This window comes from Lacerta agilis, chromosome 2 (assembly GCF_009819535.1).
Source record: "Lacerta agilis isolate rLacAgi1 chromosome 2, rLacAgi1.pri, whole genome shotgun sequence".
Taxonomy (NCBI): Eukaryota; Metazoa; Chordata; class Lepidosauria; order Squamata; family Lacertidae; genus Lacerta; species Lacerta agilis.
The window spans coordinates 22,519,263-22,542,128 of NC_046313.1; the positions used below are offsets into that span (position 1 = coordinate 22,519,263).

The 22,866-nt window shown below is 42.5% G+C and overlaps 1 protein-coding gene across 1 annotated transcript in view; it reads left to right on the forward strand.

Moving 5' to 3' along the window:
* The first annotated feature begins 567 nt into the window (after positions 1-567).
* The window catches only part of KCNJ16 (potassium inwardly rectifying channel subfamily J member 16), a 46,718-nt gene continuing 24,419 nt past the window's right edge, over positions 568-22,866 (forward strand). Inside the window, exon 1 of the mRNA XM_033138920.1 lies at positions 568-663. The gene's annotated coding sequence lies outside the window, so the exon portion shown is untranslated. The remainder of the gene's footprint in view (positions 664-22,866) is intronic.

The window sequence follows — 22,866 nt, forward strand, 5'->3', positions numbered from 1 at the left end:
CAAAGGTTCACAAAATGTTTAGGGATATGCGTACCCCTGTGTCTCCCCCTGATAAAAAGCACTGATGGTATGTAAGAAGTATATGAAGGTTATTGTGTTCCCCCTGGCACTGATTAACTGTTCCATTTAATGCACCACCCACCTCCTTAATAGTAGCTTAACCCCTTCCCTTTGCTTGCTCTGGAAATTTCCACTCCAACTTAGGGCAAACAGATGAAAGAAAGAGAATCAAAAAGAGAGCTCTTTTGAGATGACTTTTTCCCTTTAGTGACTTTTCAATAGGTAACACCAAACCAGGTTATTTGTATTATGAAGAGTTGTTGGATTTTTGTTTTTTCTTGACCCAGGAAATCTTTCTCTTTTCCACGATTGTTGAAATCCTAGCCTGAATGTGCTCCAGTGACTTTTTGTGAATGTTTCAGCACACATTTTTAAATGGGGTGGGCATGGCGGCAAGCAAACGGGCTGCCTGTCACCTGATTCTCAAGATGCCAGGAGCGACCTAAGCAGATTCCTGGAGCTAGATTACAGCTGCAAATTGGGGTAAATGTTTAACTGGAGACTTTGGAGGCTGTGGCTTTGGAGACGTCTGATCCTTAACACAACCCTTGTTTTCTTTTACAGTTTCATGATTGCAGGCGCGGAGGTAGCAAAGGGACAATGGTAAGTGGCTTCATATTTGATACCGCTGTTCCTATTACATCTATAAATTTGACGCCGATACCGATGTTTTCCTGAGCGGCATTCTCTACAAAGAAACAGCAGACCATCAAAACTGTGTCAATATTCTCCCAGGGAAAAGAAGGCAAGAGAAGAGGGCAAGCACCTTGATTGACATGAAAATGTTTTGGAGGGTGCTGTTGATTTGATTTACTTGGCATCTGTAGTGGTTTGTCTCTTGGACCAAGCTGGTTGAAAGCTCTGAAGTTGAGCTCTTACATAGGATTGATTCTGAAGGAATGTGTTTCCTCTACGCGCAGATACTCTCGGAGTAAATCAGCTGAGAACTGCTTGAATATGAAATCCACATGGGTTTTTGAAAGGTCCATAATCAGGAGCAAGCAGGAAATCTAATCTAATGCAATGAAAGCAATCATAGATAATGTGATGTGATGCTAAAACAAGGGCTTCATGTGAGTGAGATCCTAATGGCAATGTTAACATTTTCCATATGTGTTCCTCTGTAGGTATTTTTCCATGGGGGAAAATGTTCCATTGCAATGGGCGCCTAATGTTTTCTTTCTTTCTTTCTTTCTTTCTTTCTTTCTTTCTTTCTCGCTGAGGGGTGGACAGGACAGTTAACAAACCCACGCAGGCAAGCCTCAGAGCAGAAACTCTCCTCGAGAAATATTTGTGGAGGGTTAGTGGAGACCCCTATTCCTCAGAGTTACAATTCCTGATTCTCCATCCCTCTTCCCAGGGAAGTCTGAGAATTGTAACTCTGTGAGAGGAATAAGGGCCTCCTCATGATGCTCAGCACCATTAACAAACTATAGTTCCCAGGATACTTGACAGGGAGGAGCAACGACTGTTTAAAGTGGCATGATACTACTTTAAATCTATAGAGCAGATGAGGCCTAATTCTAGTTTTGCCTGCCTTCTCCTGCCTTCTATGAATGGCTGGCCAGAGATCTTTTGGCACCTGAGCAAGGCCAGTCCTACCATGAGGCAAAGTGATGCAGCTTCCTCAGGCGGCAATTTCTGAGGGATGGACAATGACTAGAAAGGTGTGCCATGTGGCCTGCCCTGCAGCCCCTAGGCTAGCTTGCTGCCATAGCATTGCTGGTATACCAGTGAAGCGACCTGAGGTGACCCATCTTGGGTGGCCACAGGGAGCAGGAGATCACAGTCTGGTCTCAGCGCCAGTGGCTTCCAACTTGGCTTTGGGTCAGCCAAAGACACAGCCAAAACCAAAGCTAGGGAGAGCAGTAACAACCTCCTGGAACGTCCAATTTTCACATATGCTCTCAGTGAAAAAGGGGGAGTTCTCACGAAGCAGATGCATTGCTACTGGTCTCCTTCCAACCCGGATCTGTGTTGGGAACCATTAGTGGGACATCTTGCCTCAGGCACAGGGCCAGCTCAATATATTTTGGCACCTGAGGCAAACCACAAAATGGCGCATTCTCTCTCCACCAGGGAAGAAGGGGTGAGTGAAGATCTACCTCAGGAACAAGCGGGGGGGGGGGGGAGTAAAGCTCTACACTGGAATCTGATTCCTCTGTGGATCCTGCTGCCTGAGGGGGTCTCCTCACTTTCCTCATGGGTGGACTGTCCCTGCCGGTGGTGGTGTGGTGGTTAGGGGGGAGGAAAGGGTTTTTGGACAGGCCTGAGCCTCAGCACCTCTCTTCTTAAACATGCATTTCTAACTTAAATTAGTCTGTAGGTCAGAAGGAGAAAAAAAACTGAACAAAAAGCTATCTGCCCATTTAAAGCAATGTCTCCAACAGTTGTTAAGTTTGAAAAGCCCATTAGGTTCCAGGATCTTCACTCCCATTTGTTCCCTCCTGGGTAATTACTGTTGGTGTGGGAAAATAAGAAAAGTTCTTTGTAGGTCATCACTTGGCAGCTAAAGAGGTCAAGTACAACTCAAAGCTAACATGGTAATCAGCATGATTTTGGGCAAAGTGGGGCAAAAACGCCTTTCTCCTCATGCATTCTTTCTGTTGTTAGCGTGAGCAACACAGAAGATGAGTTCTACTGATAAGAACTTGCCTGCTGTGACAATGACGGCTAAAGCTTTATGTCAAGGATGGATTTGGATAAATCTGCTATGAATTCACAAATAAAACCCACAGGGGTAATTTTGAAAGTAATTTCTCCTTCAAAATTAAAGTAACTGTTAACAGCGAGGTTTTCTCCAGCTCTTTAGAACTCTTAAATGTCAATTAATATAGCTCAACCATCAATCTGTATTCTAGGTGAGTTGTTGGATAAATTAAACGTGACTTAAGATGAAGATGGCATCATACTCCTAATACTGCTAACATTCATTAGTGTCTTAAATGTGTTCCTATTCTACTCTTTTTATGCCTGTTAGCACTCCACTTTCTATGAAAAGATTCAGGGCAGCAGTGAAAACCATTTCTCTTCCACCTACTTTTCTGAAAGAAAATAATTCCTTTTAAGCCAATTCTGCGCATGCTCAGGGCTACTATACAGTGTGACTCTGTCCTGGGGGTGGGGTGGGGGGAGACACCATTCTCTGCAGTGCTTCAGGCTGCAAAATGTCTTGGAGCAGCCATGCTTCGAAGCCAGAGACTCATAGGTAGGCTTAACCTTCTAAGATATTTTGTTTATTCATGGACAATCTCTTTCCTGGGCTACCACAGTCTCACTTCATTCACATTTTCCACTGCAGACAGAGCAAGCTTATAGAAATCTATTCAGAAGCAGATTGCACTGGTTTCAGTAGTGCTTACTTCCAGAAAATGGGTTTGGGCCAACTTAACATTTTCTGCTGTTGACCTTTCCTCTTTTCCCTATCCGTGATCTGGGATTCACATTGGGCAGAATGAGGTGCTAATTGAGTGGCGAAATAAGAGTGCTGAGGTGATATAATTGGCTGGATCAGTTCAGGTAGTGTTGGGAGGGGGGAATCACATTTTAACATTCTTCATTTTTTTAAAGGGGAAAAAAATAAGAAACTAGTACAGCAAAGAACAAACTGGGATGGGACATTTCTCCATGATTGGTTGGCCTCTTCCTCTCCCATCTTGCAGCAAGTCTAATAGTGGGAAAGCAATAAAAACAACTTTCTCCATCTGTACTCCAGTCCACTCTATCATCTCAGGAGTCTGCATAGACTTGGCTGGTATCACCTCCCAAGAAATCTGTGCAGAGATTGTGTCACATTTGCGATCTCCGCTGGGTGAAAGTTCACACTTTGGATGCGAACAGAAATGTTTAAAAGCAGTTTTAACTGTCCCCTCCTTTTCATCAAGATGCACCATAGACCACATTTCTGAACCCAGTTAGGTGGAGCCCATTGAATTCAGTGGGTCTTACTTTTGAGGAAGTGTCTCTAGGGCTGTTGAGATCCATAGCAATGTCACTTCCAAGAGGCATCTAGGCAAAAGTGCCTTGACCTGGCTGTTAACCCAAAGTCCATAAAAACCAATGGTCGTCAATAATAAGTAGCCTCTGAAGCACTTCTTAATAGATGAGCCGTAGGCAGAACAGTCCACGCCAAAAGAGTGGGATTTCACACTTGCCCGTCTGCCTGGGGGTATATTTAGCAATTTGAATGCTCGTGATTTGATGAACAGTTGCTGCCTCATGAAACAGATGGCTTGCGAAATGATCTCTAGGAAGGCTATATAAGGTCAAACACCAAACGTCCCTTCTCACATTTAATAGCACCGACATGAATGCTGAGTTTGGAAAATGGTGCTTGTATGGCCGAGGTGCCAAAACTTTCTCAGCTTTGGAAACAATGCAGTCCCGATCTGGCATTTTATTTTTAATAGCTTGTTGCCATGTTTTTATCACACTGTGGTAAGTAGGCTGGATCTGGCATGTGGGCAAGAGATTACCAGTGGATCAGACCTGATCTGGGATGCCATCTGTATACAGAAGCCTCTTTTAGGGGGGGGTGAATTCTCTTCTCTGGACTTGGATGTGGGAGTCTACCACATCTCTTCATTCTCTGGTGGAGAACAATTCTCTGGTGAACATGAGAAAACGAAATCATCTTGATATTATTTTTCAAGTTTTAAACTCTTTTTTTGCCCTCTTCAGATGAAGCTTTCCTGACAAGATCCTCAACTTAAAATAGTCATCTTGGTGTAGTCACAAGCAATCTTTCCCCTAGAGGAAACAATCATTCTTGATCAAAAATGTCATTTTTTGAGGGGGGGGGGGGGGAGAAGAAGGCTCCATCACCATAATTTATGAACAGAATCATCTGACACTTGATAGTAACAGAGAATTCTAACTTCTAGTGAAATTACTGGCTGCCAGTAAAAGATAATTCTTATGCAATCATTCCAGCAAAAGAAAAAAGGGAGGGGGTGGGTGCAGGGAGAAAAATGAAATGAAATATTCTTCGTGAAATCTATTAGTCTATTGTACTTACTTGCTTTCTTTCAAAGTAATTGTGCAATAATGATAGTTCAGTAGCTGTCATGTGCTGATGATGTTGATTTGCTATGCAAATTAAAATTAAAGTCAACTCAAAAAATGGTTCTGAATTGTCGCAATTCTTGTCGATAGACTTGGTCTTTGGGGCTTTGAAATCCTGAATCACAGCTTACGTTCTGGAAATGGGGCTCCTGCAGGACTTGACATGGAATCATAGAATTGTAAAGTTGGAAGGGACCCTGAAGACCTTCTAGTCCAACCCCCTGCAATGCAGCTGTCCCATCCAGGGATCGAACCGACGACCTTGGCATTATTAACACCATGCTGCAACCAACTGAGCTATCCATGCACTGAAGTTACTTAAAATCAATGGAGATTATGCAGCTGCAACGTTTGTTGGGGTCATTCCTTTAACTGGTAAAAAAAAAATATTGTTAAGGTTATTGACAGGATTTTATTATTACTTTGCTTTTTTATACTTTATAATTTGTAGAGGCACCCACAATGCATGATCCAAATCAGCCTTGTTAAGGGGTCGAGAGATTGAGATACAACAGCTGGCTGTGCTGTGGACAGTCAAGGGGATTTTTAAGGGATTTACTCATTAACATAGAAATCACATACTGTCTTGTCTTTCTCATTTAGTCTAATAGAGGAGGGATCTCTTCCTTGCTGCTGCTCTTTCCCTCGGGCAAAAATGCCGTTATCATAGCTGTGCCAGTTTCGGTTCTGTTGCTGTGGCGGAGCTGATCGGAATATTTTGCAGCGAAAGAAGCTTCTGCTGAAAGCGTTTGCGCTCATTAAAAGAAACAAACGCTGACAGTGTACGCACTTACCCATTTAGAGCACAAAGCAGTAGTTTATTTGACATGCACAATGCAAAGTTCTTTGCAGTCACCCTCAATGAGCTGCTTTTAATCCAGATATGTATTCTAGATCTTCAGCCCACAAGGGTGGGTGTGGTTATTTGAAATGTGTTTCGATATCCTCCTGTCGACGACGAGGTTTCCCATGCCTTCTCCATGCCCTCCAACACAATAAAAGAAGTAGTTGTTGTGGTTTTGGTGTACACCCCCCACCCACAACAACACTGGGCAGGTATGACTACACCCACTACAGTTGGGGCCAACCTCCATCTGTTATCAGTGAAGTCAATATGGGCTACTGAGTGGGCACCTCTGGAGAACCACAGCCAATTGCAGATCTCTAACAATTGAGCCTGCATAATGCATGTTGTGGGTGAGGGGGAATGAGGTATTGCCATGCTAATGCTTGTTATAGAAGCATATAGCACATTGTATGCATGCCATCTAATGGAAGACTTGGAATGGCTTTTAGATCTGAAATTCTGAGGTCATTCACAAATTTGCTCACAACAAACCTTCTCACAAATCACACAGTAAAGCTACTGTTGTGTTGTGGATAGTATCAGGCTACGACTGTAGGGGCTGAGGTTCAAATCTCTACACTGTCGTGAGGTTCACTGAGTGATCTCAGGCCAATCATTATCTCTCTGTCTAATCAAACTCACAGGGCTGTTGTGAGATTACAAATGCCACACCTGCTTTGGCCCTCAGCCGCAGGGTAGTCGATATTTCATTAAGTTCCCTAAAGTCTGGACAAAATACCCTATCAGCAAAGCCTCTGTTGAAAAGCAGGGCCATCTTCTTAGCAGCCTCTTTCCCTACTTATGCTTCCACAAATAGAAAGTAGATATACATCTCACACACACATGATTGCAGAGCAATGCAAATAAGTGAACATGGCTAGTTAGTGGAAAATTTCCTCTTGATACCAGATACTGCAAATAGGGCAACCGATTGTTAAAACAGATCCCCTGCAACATCTGTCAGTGAAGCTTGTCAAACACATTTCACTCAGAGCTTGAAACAAGGCAATGGAAAACAGGAAGATTAAACACAGATTAGACCAACCTGCTTTGTGCAATTTAGTCTCCTTGATTGCATATGTTTACCTTACCATAACAATCACATCAGTTTAATAAAGTTCATTCATGTGAACATAATTTATATTTTGAGCCGGGTGATGCTCATATTAATATTTTTTGTTAGGCCTTGCTTTTCATTGGAAAACTCCATCCTAGCTATTCTCATTTCTTCTTATCTATGGCGTTTGATTTCAATAAGTAAGAAATCGCTAAGTATATACCGATGGAAAAGCAGCTCCCCATTCATGTTAATGAATAACATTTATAGAATGTGGATTAGATCTGAAGGCTAGAAGGACCAGAAGTTTATTTATATGGAGGTGCCGCTACTGAAAAGAAAGATATATTAGCTTCAAGATACCTGGTGGCTTTGATAGCTTGAAGTATTTTTCATCAGTTGCGACTAGTGTGCCAGTTGAAATCCTTCAAAGACATAGATTGCAGGGCCACTGTTATCTGTGTCCTGGGAGATTGTTGTTTAGATTATTTCAGTGTGTGTTGTTTAGATTATTTCAGTGTGTTCAAAGAGCTGTCTTTGAAGACTGTTTGGAAATGTCAGAATATAGCAGCACAATAATTAACTGGGCCTAAGTGTTTGGTGCATGTCACTCCAGTTTTGGAACATTGGACTTTTTTTAACCTAAGCAGGTTGGAACCAGGATACCTTAAAGACTGCTTCTTCCCACGTGAATCTGCTCAGTTACTGAGATCAACCTCAGAGGCCCTACCTGGTATCCCTACTCCCTACCAGTCCTTCCATTAGGAGTAAGGCAGAGAGGGGACCTTTTCAGTTGTGGTTCATAGGAATTTAGGCCTTTGGTCTATCGAGCTCAGTATTGTCTACGGTGACTAGCAGTGGATTGCCAGGATTCCACACATGGAGTCTCTCCTAGGATCTCCTGCATGCAAGGCAGATTCTCTGCCCGTGAGCTATGGCTTCACACAGGCATCTGATTGGCCATTCTGATAAAAAGGATGCTGGGCTATATGGGCCTTTGGTTTGATCCAGAATACTTTTATTGTATTATGATCACCTATGGCCCTCTCCCTGAAGAAGCGTCTCCATCCCCATCGTTCAGCCCGGACACTGAGGTCCAGCTCCGAAGGCCTTCTGGCGGTTCCCTCACTATGAGAAGTAAGATTACAGGGAACCAGGCAGAGGGCCTTCTCAGTAGTGGCACCTGCCCTATGGAACGCCCTCCCATCAGATGTCAAGGAGATAAACAACTATCTGACTTTTAGAAGAAATCTGAAGGCAGCCCTGTTTAGGGAAGTTTTGAATGTTTGATGTTTGATTGTGTTTTCAATATTCTGTTGGAATCCACCCAGAGTTTATATTATTATTATTATTATTATTATTATTATTATTATTATTATTCAGTCTTCCAAGGTTCAACCATCTTTGGAACTCCTCCCCAGTAAGGACACTGTCCATAATTCTTCTTTTGGGTATCAGGTGAAAACATTTTTATTTTCTCAGGGTTTCTTGAGTTTCCTTTTCCCCTTTTTGACTTTTAGCTATTTAGGCGAAAAGGATTGCTGAGGATGAAACAATGTTTTGAGATTCACTGTTGCTCATCAGCTTCTCAGCATGTGATAAGCTTTCATTCTCCAACTGTGAAGGCCTCTCTTTACCAGGCTCTAAAGAGATCTGCACATAATAATGTATGTGTCGGTGTTGTGTTTATCGTGGCTTGCTTGCTATTATGGTGCTGAAAGGATAGCGCCTACTCCTAAAATCTGTCAGGGTATAGACTCGGGAGTAGCTAAACATCCTGCTTATTTGTTGATAGAACTAAATGGAGCCTGTGTTATAGCTCCAGAGGACTTAATGTTACTATATACATTCTTATGCCAACGTGTTTTTTTTGGAGGGCATCTGAGGACATAGCCTTGCCTAACATGTTGCAATATTTGGTTAGCGAATTCTGCTTCACCTATATGAGAACAGAAGTTCCCAGAAGTTTCTTGGTAAAGCATGTATGCATTATTTTAAAATTCAATGAAACAAAGGTGCAGTTGCTTCAGAAACAAAATCTGCTACGAGCTTTCCCCGTCATGGGCTTTGATTCGAAAGACCAATGTATTTGTTAAGAAAATAATAATAATAATGAAATGCAAACTTCTTGGGCCTGCACCACTTTAGAATGAGGAAGAAGGATTTGCTCCTGCAAATCAAAAATACCCTTCTACCTTTTTCGCTAGCTTTTCATGGGTAAGCTTTTGCTCACTGTTTTAACATGCAGCATTTAAACATGCAGTTTCAGTAATATCAGAATTAATTCTGTAACCTATGTGCCATCATTCAGATTAGCACTGCCGTTGTATAGTGTGGGGAACCTGTGGCCCTCCAGATGTTGTGGTATCCCTGACCATTGGCCATGAGGGCTGGGGCTGATTGGTGATGGAGTCCAACAAGTCTCCCGCTTCTGAACTGAAGTACCGTTCCTTCCCAAAGTTCAGCACTACTAAGATCCGTTGACTTTATTGGTGGCTGGATTGGGCCTTCATATTTTACTGGAAAATTAAGCTTAAAAAGATCTCACCGCCGACAGAATGTAAACAACAAGTGGTCATGCAAATAAGTCTGTAAAGAACACAAATTGACACACAGTTTAAAAATAATGCGTGTAAAAATAGGAATACAAATAATATGAAAGGTCAGGATCTAATTAATTTATATAAAAGACCTCAGTAGTGTCTACATATATTGGTGTTGTTTGTGCTAATCTTTTTCCAAAGCTGTTGAGCAGAAATAGCCTATTATGCAACTCAATGGAAAGCCATTCCATCTCATTGAACATGTAAAATGTTCCAGCCTTCACTCCTTCTTGGTTTTTTAGCTGTTGACGCTGTTCACCCGAGACTATGCTACACCTTTATCCCTTTGTGGCTGCATCGACCAAGCCTTTGACCACAGAACTGAATTGATAATATTTGTGCATTAATACAGTTATCCTTTCCCAGGTGTTAATCTTTGCTAGAGGCTGTAGACTGATAAATGATTTGTACAAAATGAATGCCAACGCCTACACTTGGCACAAATATAAAGCAAATTGACATTAGGTTTTAGGTGTTAAATGTCAATAACATTTCACCCCTTCACAATCCACAGTGTGTACACACGAAGTTTCGACTGACTGATAATAAAATTGCACAGATAGAAAAGGCAATCAAACCCATTGTTTACAAGGCTGCTACAACAGAATGATGAATAGGAGATGTGAGCTGGGAGTTTTATTTAATGTGATCAATGAGTCCTTGGACATGGAGAGAAAACCAAACGCAGTGGGACGTGTGGGACCACATGATGCTGTCATCCTTGAATGGCGCACTTGACTCCTGAGCTAAAGTAGCAGTGAGTTTTCATGCCTGTTGTAGCTTAAGGAGAGGTGGACAAAGGGACCAATTCAACAAATGGGACATTAGTTATCTGGTGAACTTGAATTCTACCCTGCCTGAAAATAGTAGTCAAGGTGGAAAACAACAACAGAAAACCCACAAAATATCATAAAATGACAATATAGAAAAGAATAAAATAGTTAAAAGGAGACTGGTGAAACATTAATCAAAACAACCAACTAAAATCAATTATGACACAAGCTTAAGGGTCCCTTTGTCCACCTCTCCTTAAGCCACTTTTTTTTTAAAGTGTTAGACAGTAAATAATTAGAAATTGACCTTCTTTGGGCACGGAGTTCTAGAGCCTGCAAATAGCTGTTGAGAAGGTTGGAGAATGAGCTCAGATGCATATGGTATCACAGACAAGGCAGGGGGTGTCAGTAATAACCACCATCTGTTCATCATTTAAAGGTCACCTAGATAGTAGTTTATTATTATTATTATTATTATTATTATTATTATTATTATTATTATTAACCTCTGGTATCAAAAGGAGGCCAATTATACTGATAGCTCTTTTACCAATCAAGGTTTTCTTCCCTCCTTGAGAAAAAGGAACACAGTTTGAATGAAATGTAGGAGACAAATAAATGGCAGCGCAGTGCCTTCCCTTTGGAAGGAAAATGACAGGAAGACAGTTATTTGGATCAATAAGCCTGCCTGACTCATCATAGGTATGGAGTGGACACATGGGCATGCAAAATTGCTTATTTTGGAAGACATTTTAAGGGTTAGCCAAATTTTTCAGAGCAACGACGAATACAGGGGATTCCCCCCCCCCTGTGATGGCCTGGGAGTCAGACTCTGATGCTGAACCTGAGGGATCCCAGCCTGCACAGGATTCCCCGCCTCCAGAACCAGCTGAGCCGGGGCCAGGGCTTGAGCCTGAAGGATCCCCACCTGTGCTGGATCCCCAGGTGCAGGCATCAGCAGAGTCTGCTCTGGCTCCTGATGGGAGGGAGGACCCATTGCCTGCAGGTGCTCCACTCCCAGCCTCTTCAGAGGAAGCTGAGGCAGCCCCTGGGTCCAGTAACCCACCAGCCTCTCCTGAGCTGCAGAGGCTCAGGACAGAGAGGCGAAGAGAGCTAAGTGCCTACAGGAGGAGTGCTCACCTCCAGGCCCGGAGGAGAGGCGAGTCTCCGGAGGATCGGGGCCGCCCTAAGCATAGGGCCAGATAAAAGCCAGCCAGACCCAGCCCAAGTTGCGTGAGCAGCTTAGTTGCAAGCGTATGTTCAACCTGCAACCTTGTGCCTGCACCTGCCTTGGACCTTGACCTGCTCCCTGCCTCGCTCCCCGCCGGACTGACCTCCTTTGGACCCCTAGACCCAGGACTGGACTTGGACCTCACTTCACGGACAAACCCTTGGGGCCAGCACACCCCCATTCATTTAAACGTTGAAACAATAAATTTGAAATGACCGGTGACAACAACTTGGTAACAAATGCCACTGATCCAAACCTATAATCAACTGAAAATGTTATCCCCTTTCACATCTGAACAACAGGTTCTGAGCGAACATGAACCTGATAGTCCCTGCCTGCCTTAGGGCTGGTTTTCTCACCTGATCATGCCTGAAGCCTAGACATTCAATAATCCATCTCTGACAACCTTATTCACTTGCTGCTGAAGCTGGCAGAGATCACTTCTGCTAATAGTATTCAGTTCTTCTGCTTGTCCAAACCAAAGGTCTTTCAAACATTAGCCCCATCTTCCGGCGCCGACACTTTCGGAGGTGTACACCCCGTGCAAGGCAGCTTGCGAAAATTAAAACCACAATGAAATGTATCAATGAAGTACAGGCAGGCAGGACAGATCGAAATAGTCATCAATGCAGACCCTTACCTAAAGCAGTTCAGCAAAAGTCTGCTGGTGTAGGAAAGTCTCCACCAGCTGACAAAAAATGGTGAACAGCAGAGGACAAGGTGTTCCACAGTCTTGGTGTTTTCCCCCCTAAGGCAAGTAAATTAAAAACAAGGATTTGCTGGCACCAAAAGGGGGCACCAGACAAGCCTTCAAGTATTGTGCAATTGAGTGGACTTGCCTACACATTCCTTGTGGGCGGAAGCCTACAAAAAAACCTAATAAGTACGAACCAGTTGGAACTGTAGAGAACCGGGTTCGAATCCTTGAAGACGTTATGCCTGAGAATGTGTAGTCAGTGGTGCTGAAGTTGTTACTTGACATGGTCTTGTTTCTGTTAAGACGGTTATATTATTCACTGTTACATTGTTATGCCTGCTGTTTTACAGACCTTTTACTGTGAATTTTATTACTTACGTTAACTCAGCGAGGCTGCACACAGTTTCAATGCATTTTTCATAAACATTTTTTAATATGTTTTGGGGGTTTGGTTGTTTACTTTAAAAATTGAATTAACTTTTATTTTCTGAAGTACTGTTGTGTGATATATTTGCATTGCTCCTGCTTGTTAAGTTTTATATGCTATACAGTGGTACCTCGGGTTACAAACACTTCGGGTTACAGACTCCGCTAACCCGGAAGTAGTACCTCGGGTTAGGAACTTTACCTCAGGATGAGAACAGAAATCGTGTGCTGGCAGCAGCAGGAGGCTCCATTAGCTAAAGTGGTTCTTCAGGTTAAGAATGGTTTCAGGTTAAGAACGAACCTCCGGAATGAATTAAGTTGGTAACCAGAGTACGTGTGTGTGTGTGTGTGTGTGTGAAGATATTTTAGTTCCACTGTGGGTCTGCAAGCAGAGAGGTGACAAGGGATGGATTTCTTTCTTTCTTAAAGAAGTCCTCAGGAAAATGTGTACGCACACTTGTTCACATTTCCAATATATACATTTCATAATTTTGCCCTCCAACTATTGGAAGGTTGCAAACATTGCAAAGGTGAAGTGCCAAAGTAGGCAGGACTTTTTTTTCAAGTGAGTAAGCAAAATGTGTGAAAAAGTTTATTACATGGGTTTACATGACACATGTCTCTGACACGGTTTTTTAATGTGAGCCTGCAGTGAAGTTGGCTAAGGGAAGAAAGGGAGAAAGCTGCCTTGAGGCTCATGCCTGGATGCAACATATGAAAAAAGATGAGATGGCAAGCAGCTGTTTTCTGGCCACTGAGGGGGAATACAAACTTCAGAGACTCATCTCCTCTTCCTTCCCATCTTCTATCCTTCTGCAGAAGCATCTCCCCACCCCCCTTTCTCCCTGCAGTTTGAGTTTGCTCCAACATTTTCAGAATCTAGTCCAGTCGCTGTCACTCAATGCACCTCTCTTGCATACCTTAAGAATCCTGCATTACCTGAGATTATAGGGACAAAATGTTCCCTTTGGTGGGTTTACGGCGTTCATGAAATGCTGTGCAAACAGTTTACTCTGGTTTCACGAGGAGGACTGAGGAAGAAGGAAGGATAAAAAACTGTGGGCGGATCTGAACCGTGACAGACAAATAGTTCAGATTTGTGGTTGTCTTGCCAGCACACCCATAGAGAACCATACTGTGGTGAATAGCTTCTATTTATTCAAAATATTATAGAACAGGAAAGTTGCAAGCAATAGATTGGCCCAATTAACCGAGGCAGAGAAGTTCCCTAAGGCAGGAGGGATCAGCTCCCTCCCAACTTCTGGACACATTTACAGGCTCATCCTGTTGCCCTGCAACAAAGGACTGGAAAGAATTCTTCCTCCTTGCCACGCGACCCCACCAGGTCAGTGCTCACCCTAGAGCACATGCCAGACCTCCCTCCATTTTGCACCCCTAACCTTTGGTTATAACAATGTCAAATGGCTGCTGCTTGACATGGCTAGAGGCTCTATGGGAAGGTGATGCATTTCCACTACAGATGGGAGACCCTCCAAGTGCCCCCATTTTCTGGGGACTGTCTCAGATTTACAGAAGCCATCGTGGTTTCTGATTTGATCCTGGACTGTCCCACTTTTCCTTAAGACATCCCTATTTTCATCGGTGAAACGTTGGAGGGTATGGTAGGATGAGCCTCCAGACAGCTTCCTAAGTGCCTCTAAACAGTAATCTGACCTTTTTCATGATATAGTTTCCTTGTTCTGAAACTTACGTCACCAGATTTCCTTCTGAGCTGGTTTTTATGTAGCAGCATTTCAATTAAGCAAGTGGGTGATGTATCTTCTTCCATTCAGCTACCTGAACTGCAGCAATGAATAAAACTGAGTCTGTACTCCAATGAAGTTGCACGTTTTTAAGGTGGCCTAGGTCTCTTTCAAGGGACGCGGGTGGAGATGTGGGTTAAACCACAGAGCCTGGGGCTTGCCGATCAGAAGGTCGGCGGTTCGAATCCCTTTGACGGGTTGAGCTCCCATTGCTCCTGCCAACCTAGCAGTTCGAAAGCACGCAGTGCAAGTTGATAAATAGGTACTGCTCTGGTGGGAAGGTAAACAGTGTTTTGGTGTGCTGCTCTGGTTTTCCAGATGTGGCTTAGTCATGCTGGCCACATGACTGTACGGTTCCCTCGGCCAAGAAAGTGAGATGAGCGCCGTAACCCCAGAGTTACTGGACTGAATGGTCAGGGGTCCCTTTACCCTTTACATTTAGGTCTCTTTATCATTTTCCTTGCTCCGGAGGTTATTTGGTATTATTTCCATTATGCGGAAGGGAAAATTAGGCAAACTGCTTCAAGGCTATTATTCATCAGGTATCTGAACCCAGCTGTAGGGTTCACCTGCTGACCACACTGGTGCTCTTCAAGTCTGCTCCTTGAACAGATCATTTTTACATGAATACTTTCAGAGTGTTTCCAGGCATGTCATGTTTGTTTAACAATATGAAAGAGGGAGGGATTGTACCTACTAGCAAAATACAAGGGGGGGGGGAATCAGCTTGTTTGTCACGCCAGAGAACAGAGTTATGAATTCCCATATGCGTGCTGCAGCAGGTAACGTTCAGTTTCTCTTCTTACAAGTAATTGTTTTATTGTTTGTGTAAATACAGCAGATGTGGCATTAAAGCTGTTTGAATTTGTGTCACAGTGTTAAATACGTACCCTTTACAAATGAAATGTTTCTCGGGAATCTGGAAAGGCTGTACTTTGTCTATATTTCCTGAAGACATTTACCCAGTGTGCCATTAGAAAGAGGAAGCTCAAAAGATGTAAATTGCCTACGCTATGATTTTTGCAAAATGAATCCATGTAATCTGCAAATAGATAAATAGGAGAGGCATTCATGAATGGCAAATGCAGGAGAGGCAGCCATTATAAAAAAGTTAACGTGGCACTTTAAAGATGAACACATTTATTGTGGCATTTAGTTATTGCATCAGACCTATGCTACAGAAACATATGCACCTTATATTGTTGAGAAATTGAGTTTTCCTTTTCAGGTTGTAGGAAGAACTAGCTGTTGTGTGAACAAACAGTTTAAATTAGATTAGTAAAAATAAATAAATCACTGAGTGCTTAGTTTGTATCCAGTGCTGTTTAACTTTTCTCAGCTGTTTAACTTTTCTCAGCTCTTTTAAGGATCTGGTGACTTCTGTTTCAGTGTATCTGAAGAAGTGTGCATGCACACGAAAGCTCATACCAGGAACAAACTCAGTTGGTCTCTAAGGTGCTACTAGAAAGAATTTTCGATTTTGTCTCAGCTGTTGAGCAGAAGTATAACATATACACACCTCTCATAAAGTATATTTTGAATGCTTACAGGTTTTAGATATAGTTGTGAACTATCGGGCACCAAAAACCTGCCTGCTGCTGTATCTACTGGTGTTGTGGGAAATTGTGGAGATTATTTCCACCTGTTTTGCACAATGCCGTGCATGGGTTTAAACTCTCTTCATTCACCATCTTCCTCTCTTCTTGACTTTTCTCATGTCATACTCTAAATGCCCTTGTTTGTCTGGTGACCAACACAGCAATTTCTTGTGAATTTTCATAAAGTGTATACAAGTCAAGAGAAAGAGAGGCATTTATTAGTTGTAAATTTTAGAAAAGGTAGCTCTTTTTGTTGTTGTTGTTCAGTCGTTCAGTCGTGTCCGACTCTTCGTGACCCCATGGACCAGAGCACGCCAGGCACGCCTATCCTTCACTGCCTCTCGCAGTTTGGCCAAACTCATGCCACTAGCTTCAAGAACACTGTCCAACCATCTCATCCTCTGTCGTCCCCTTCTCCTTGTGCCCTCCATCTTTCCCAACATCAGGGTCTTTTCTAGGGATTCCTCTCTTCTCATGAGGTGGCCAAAGTACTGGAGCCTCAACTTCAGGATCTGTCCTTCTAGTGAGTACTCAGGGCTGATTTCTTTGAGAATGGATAGGTTTGATCTTCTTGCAGTCCACGGGACTCTCAAGAGTCTCCTCCAGCACCATAATTCAAAAGCATCAATTCTACGGCGATCAGCCTTCTTTATGGTCCAGCTCTCACTTCCGTACATTACTACTGGGAAAACCATAGCTTTAACTATACGGACTTTTGTCGGCAAGGTGATGTCTTTGCTTTTTAAGATGCTGTCTAGGTTTGTCATTGCTTTTCTCGCAAGAATCAGGCGTCTTCTGATTTCGTGACTGCTGTCACCATCTGCAGTGATCATGGAACCCAAGAAAGTGAAATCTCTCACTGCCTCCATTTCTTCCCCTTCTATTTGCCAGGAGGTGATGGGACCAGTGGCCATGATCTTAGTTTTTTTGATGTTGAGCTTCAGACCATATTTTGCGCTCTCTTCTTTCACCCTCATTAAAAGGTTCTTCAATTCTTCCTCACTTTCTGCCATCAAGGTAGTATCATCAGCATATCTGAGGTTGTTGATATTTTTTCCGGCAATCTTAATTCCGGTTGGGGATTCATCCAGTCCAGCCTTTCGCATGATGTATTCTGCATATAAGTTAAATAAGCAGGGAGACAATATACAGCCTTGTCGTACTCCTTTCCCAATTTTGAACCAATCAGTTGTTCCATATCCAGTTCTAACTGTAGCTTCTTGTCCCACATAGAGATTTCTCAGGAGGCAAATGAGGTGATCCGGCACTCCCATTTCTTTAAGAACTTGCCATAGTTTGCTGTGGTCGACACAGTCAAATGCTTTTGCATAATCAATGAAGCAGAAGTAGATGTTTTTCTGGAACTCTCTGGCTTTCTCCATAATCCAGCGCATGTTTGCAATTTGGTCTCTGGTTCCTCTACCCCTTCGAAATCCAGCTTGCACTTCTGGGAGTTCTCGGTCCACATACTGCTTAAGCCTGCCTTGTAGAATTTTAAGCATAACCTTGCTAGCGTGTGAAATGAGTGCAATTGTGCGGTAGTTGAAGCATTCTTTGGCACTGCCCTTCTTTGGGATTGGGATGTAGACTGATCTTCTCCAATCCTCTGGCCACTGCTGAGTTTTCCAAACTTGCTGGCATATTGAGTGCAGCACCTTAACAGCATCCTCTTTTAAAATTTTAAATAGTTCAGCTGGAATATCATCACTTCCACTGGCCTTGTTGTTAGCAAGGCTTTCTAAGGCCCATTTGACTTCACTCTCCAGGATGTCTGGCTCAAGGTCAGCAACCACATTTCCTGGGGTGTATGAGACCTCCATATCTTTCTGGTATAATTCCTCTGTGTATTCTTGCCACCTCTTCTTGATGTCTTCTGCTTCTGTTAGGTCCTTTCCACTTTTGTCCTTAATTGTGGTAATCTTTGTACGAAATGTTCCTTTCATATCTCCAATTTTCTTGAATAAATCTCTGGTTTTTCCCATTCTGTTGTTTTCCTCTATTTCTTTGCATTGCTCGTTTAGAAAGGCCCTCTTGTCTCTCCTTGCTATTCTTTGGAAATCTGCATTCAATTTCCTGCATCTTTCACGATCTCCTTCGCATTTTGCTTGTCTTCTCTCCCCCGCTATTTGTAAGGCCTCATTAGTCAGCCACTTTGCTTTCTTGCATTTCTTTTTCATTGGGATGGTTTTCGTTGCTGTCTCCTGTATAATGTTACGAGCCTCCATCCACAGTTCTTCAGGTACTCTATCCACCAAATCTAAATCCTTGAACCTGTTCTTCACTTCAACTGTGTATTCATAAGGAATTTGATTTAGATTGAATCTTACTGGCCCAGTGGTTTTTCCTAGTTTCTTCAGTTTAAGCTGGAATTTTGCTATAAGAAGCTGATGATCTGAGCCACAGTCAGCTCCAGGTCTTGTTTTTGCTGAGTGTATAGAGCTTCTCCATCTTTGGCTGCAGAGAATATAATCAATCTGATTTCGATGTTGCCCATCTGGTGATGTCCATGTGTAGAGTCGTCTCTTGTGTTGTTGGAAAAGAGTGTTTGTGATGACCAGCTTGTTCTCTTGACAGAACTCTATTAGCCTTTGCCCTGCTTCATTTTGATCTCCAAGGCCAAACTTGCCAGTTGTTCCTTTTATCTCTTGACTTCCTACTTTAGCATTCCAATCCCCTATAATGAGAAGAACATCCTTCTTTGGTGTCATTTCTATAAGGTGTTGTAAGTCTTCATAGAATCATTCTATCATTTTTGAAGTTGCATCCCAGTACAGCTTTCGCCACTCTTTTGTTGACTATGAGGGCCACTCCATTTCTTTTACGGGATTCCTGCCCACAGTAGTAGATATGATAGTCATCCGAACTGAATTCGCCCATTCCTGTCCATTTTAGTTCACTGATGCCTAGGATGTCAATGTTTATTCTTGCCATCTCATTTTTTACCACATCCAGCTTACCAAGGTTCATGGTTCTTACATTCCAGGTTCCTATGCAATACTTTTCTTTACAGCATTGGACTTTCCTTTCGCTTCCAGGCATATCCGCAACTGAGCGTCCTTTCGGCTTTGGCCCAGCCGCTTCATCAGCTCTGGTTCTACTTGTACTTGTCCTCCGCTCTTCCCCAGTAGCAAGTTGGACGCCTTCCGACCTGAGGGGCTCATCTTCCAGCGTCATATCTTTTATATGCCTGTTGTCTTTGTCCATGGAGTTTTCTTGGCAGGGATACTGGAGCGGCTTGCCAGTTACCCAAATGAAAAAAAACAAGAACAGACGAACAAAAATGGTCCTGTGGCAAATTGATTGTGGTGTTTAGCAATTGCATCAGGCCTACATGATAGAAATAAACACACATTAAATTTTACAGTGCTCTTATTTTGTCCCACTGTGAATTTTGACATCAGAAAATCAGCACTAGGACCTCTACTAGGCTGCCTTGTACTGGTTGTTTGATTATATTTCAAACATCCAATGGTTTCTCTAGCTGCTACAAGGCACCATGCATTAAATCATATTGACTTTCATGGTGCCTATAATGGAGAAACTATTCACTTCCATTCACACCTGGGCAACGCTTCAGCTTCATTCTGCTGCTTTTTGTTCTCAATGAAAACCAGACTGATTTTTCTGCAGTTTCATGACTCTTGACTAGTTCTTTTCAAAGCCAAGCTTTCTGATTGGCCATCCATTTATTCCATGATAAGTTCATGGTAAGTTTCATACAGATCAAAGTATGAAAACAGTATTTTGCCTGTTTGTTTTTGATTTTAGGTTAATGTGAGAGGGTCCTCCATATTTTGTGTGTGTGTTAGAAGAAAGGGTACGAGGCAGCTGTTCTCTATTCATTCCTCCCCTCCAGACAGCTCATGAATAAATGTTCTTTTCAATGCAATATTTGGACTGTCTCTCGGTTTATTTATGTGGGAGCAGGAGGGCGGCGCAGTTTCCATAGCAATAATCCAAAATGGAATTGGAACCTTTTGAGCAACTTGTGGAATGCAGTTGTACAGGTGTTGCGACAGCTCTAAGTATTTTAATTACTATGAAAAATAGCAGTGCCAGAGCAGCTGCCGGTGATTTATAGAGTCTCTCCTGATGGGACAATGCTATTTCTGTAAGGGTGGCAATTCTTAATGGGACGTAAAGTGTTTGGTAAAATAATTTATAATGAATGACTGCTTTTGGTCTTGGTTTTAAATCAAGCCAGAATACCTAATAGCTAGAGTTATGGATGAGGACAATGGACTCCAACCAATGTTTATGAAAACTGAATTGTAGGGTCCAATCCTACAAAGTGTCAAAAATCAGCCCCATAGCTTACCCTGAAACGGGGACTTTGGGGATTGAGCCTCTACATTATAGCCAATTGGGGGGTGGGATCAAGGCTGGATTTAGGTTTGGTAAGGCTGTAAGCTACTGCAGGTAATGGGGCTTTGTATATGTCCAGCTGTGTTTTGTCAACAACAAAATGTCGCTGTTTTTTTGTGTTGAATAGATGCTATATGGTAATTTATGGACCTAATAGGTATCTAAAGCCATTTGCACATAACAAAATATCTATTTTATCAAAGTAATTGTTGAACTGAAATACAATTAAGAAGAAGTATATTAATAGTGAAATACAATTAAGAAGAAGTATATTAATAGTGAAATAATTATTAAGCTCTAACTTAAAATGATTTTTTTATTCATAACAAACTTAATAATGCAAACACATTGGCATTTGGCAATAATAAAAGTTCCTTTAGAAACACAATTTACAAAGACTTATAATCTAGTCTCTAGAAACTTGCTATAACATGTTTCATTTTATTTGTTTTTTATCTTATATTTTGAAAATGTACATCCAGTTTTTCCATTTAATCCCCCCCCAAGAGAGTAGGGCCTTAAATTATAGCTTGTTTAGCTTATACATATATCTGGCACTGGATGGGATATAGTCAGACCTGTCTGCCATTCAAGACCTCCTCAAACATCAATAGCAGACCATAGCATATCGCTAGGGCACATCATGTGCCATGGCCTAATCTCTTCGCATTCAGAGATGATTAACCTTTACATGAGAGGGGGAGGAACCTGTGGCTCTTCATATTTTGCTCAGCTACAACTCCCTACTACAACTTATGCTGGCCAAGGTTGTACACCAAACCTTAGTTTTTCAGTACATCCAGGTCAGGTCTTTATCAAAGCAAAGGACAAACAATAAAGTTAAATTAACTAACATTTTATTAGGTCTGAATAAACCATTGGTCTAATCATCAAAGAAAGATACTTTCAACTTGTAACAAGTCTCATTGAGACAATTAAGCCTTTTCGCCTTATTTTGCAGCTGGCTTATTGGTTTTTCCATGTCTCTAGAGCAAGCACCCCCTGCCCACCCCTTTTGTGGGCAATGCAGCTTCATCCTTGCCCAGGAATCTTTGCTCTTTCCTTTGACTCATTCTGGCATTAAGAAAAAGTACCAGTGAGCTAGACAATGGCCATTTTTTTCTCTTTATTATTGAATGGGAAGTGTACTTGGAAGTTAGTGAAGAATTCATAAACAGTTCAGGGTGTGTGGTAGGAAGAATGCCCTCATAATAGATTTTGATGGGTAAGAACAAAGAGATCCGAGTTCCTGGTTTGAAAAACACCCAAAGTTTCAGTGGCTGTCATTGGGACATAATGGGTCATAATAACGTCAACCTGTTGCTCACTTGTTGACACTTGTGCTGGTGCACTGTGCAGGTTGGCTTGCAAAGAAACATAGAGATTTCTGTGCCCTTAAGGAATGTTTGCTAACAATGAGTTGCAAGATAACTTCATCCATTTAGTATTTGTTGGAAGCAAAGACCCCCCCCCCTTCTACTTTCCTCAGGATGCTTTGTGACGTCACCGCCTCCAGCTTGTTTTTCACTTCTTATAACATTACTGGCCCTTTTCCAAATTGTTTTCTCTTATCTGTGCTTCCTGCACAGAGTGCAAACTCCAATAAACACGATAGTTGTCCTCTGAAGCAGAGAGATTCAAGTGCCACAAGCGCTCCTTGTGTTTTCTACTTAGTCCTTCCATGGCGATAGACCACTTGATACTCTCGACACACTCCGTTTCTGAAGAACGTAGCCTTTTCAAATCTGCCGGTGGTATCTGATCCAGCTTGCCAAACAAACCCCACAAGCCATATTTGAATATGGTTTCTTTAAAACTAATTAAAATATTCAGTCTTTCTAGAGGTGATCCTTCACTTCAAGGACATAGAAAGGGGAACTATGCCTTCTCATTGTTATTATGTGAATTCAGCAGTCAATTTCTCCTACCTAAAGGTAAAGGGACGCCTGATTGTTAGGTCCAGTCGCAGACAACTCTGGAGATGCGGCGCTCATCTTGCTTTACTGGCCGAGGGAGCCAGCGTACAGCTTCTGGGTCATGTGGCCAGCATGACTAAGCCACTTTCTGGCGAACCAGAACAGCGCACGGAAACGCTGTTTACCTTCCCACCAGAGCGGTACCCATTTATCTACTTGCACTTTGACGTGCTTTCAAACTGCTAGGTTGACAGGAGCTGTGACCGAGCAACGGGAGCTCACCCCGTCGCAGGTATTCGAACCGCCGACCTTCCGATCGGCAAGCCCTAGGTTCTGTGGTTTAACCCACAGTGCCACCCACGTCCCTTTCTCCTACCTAGTGAGATCTTAATTAATGATATAAGTATATATGTAGGTAAGACTCCCGAAAGTTTCTGGTGAAGTCTTTGCATCAGCACTACCTAGG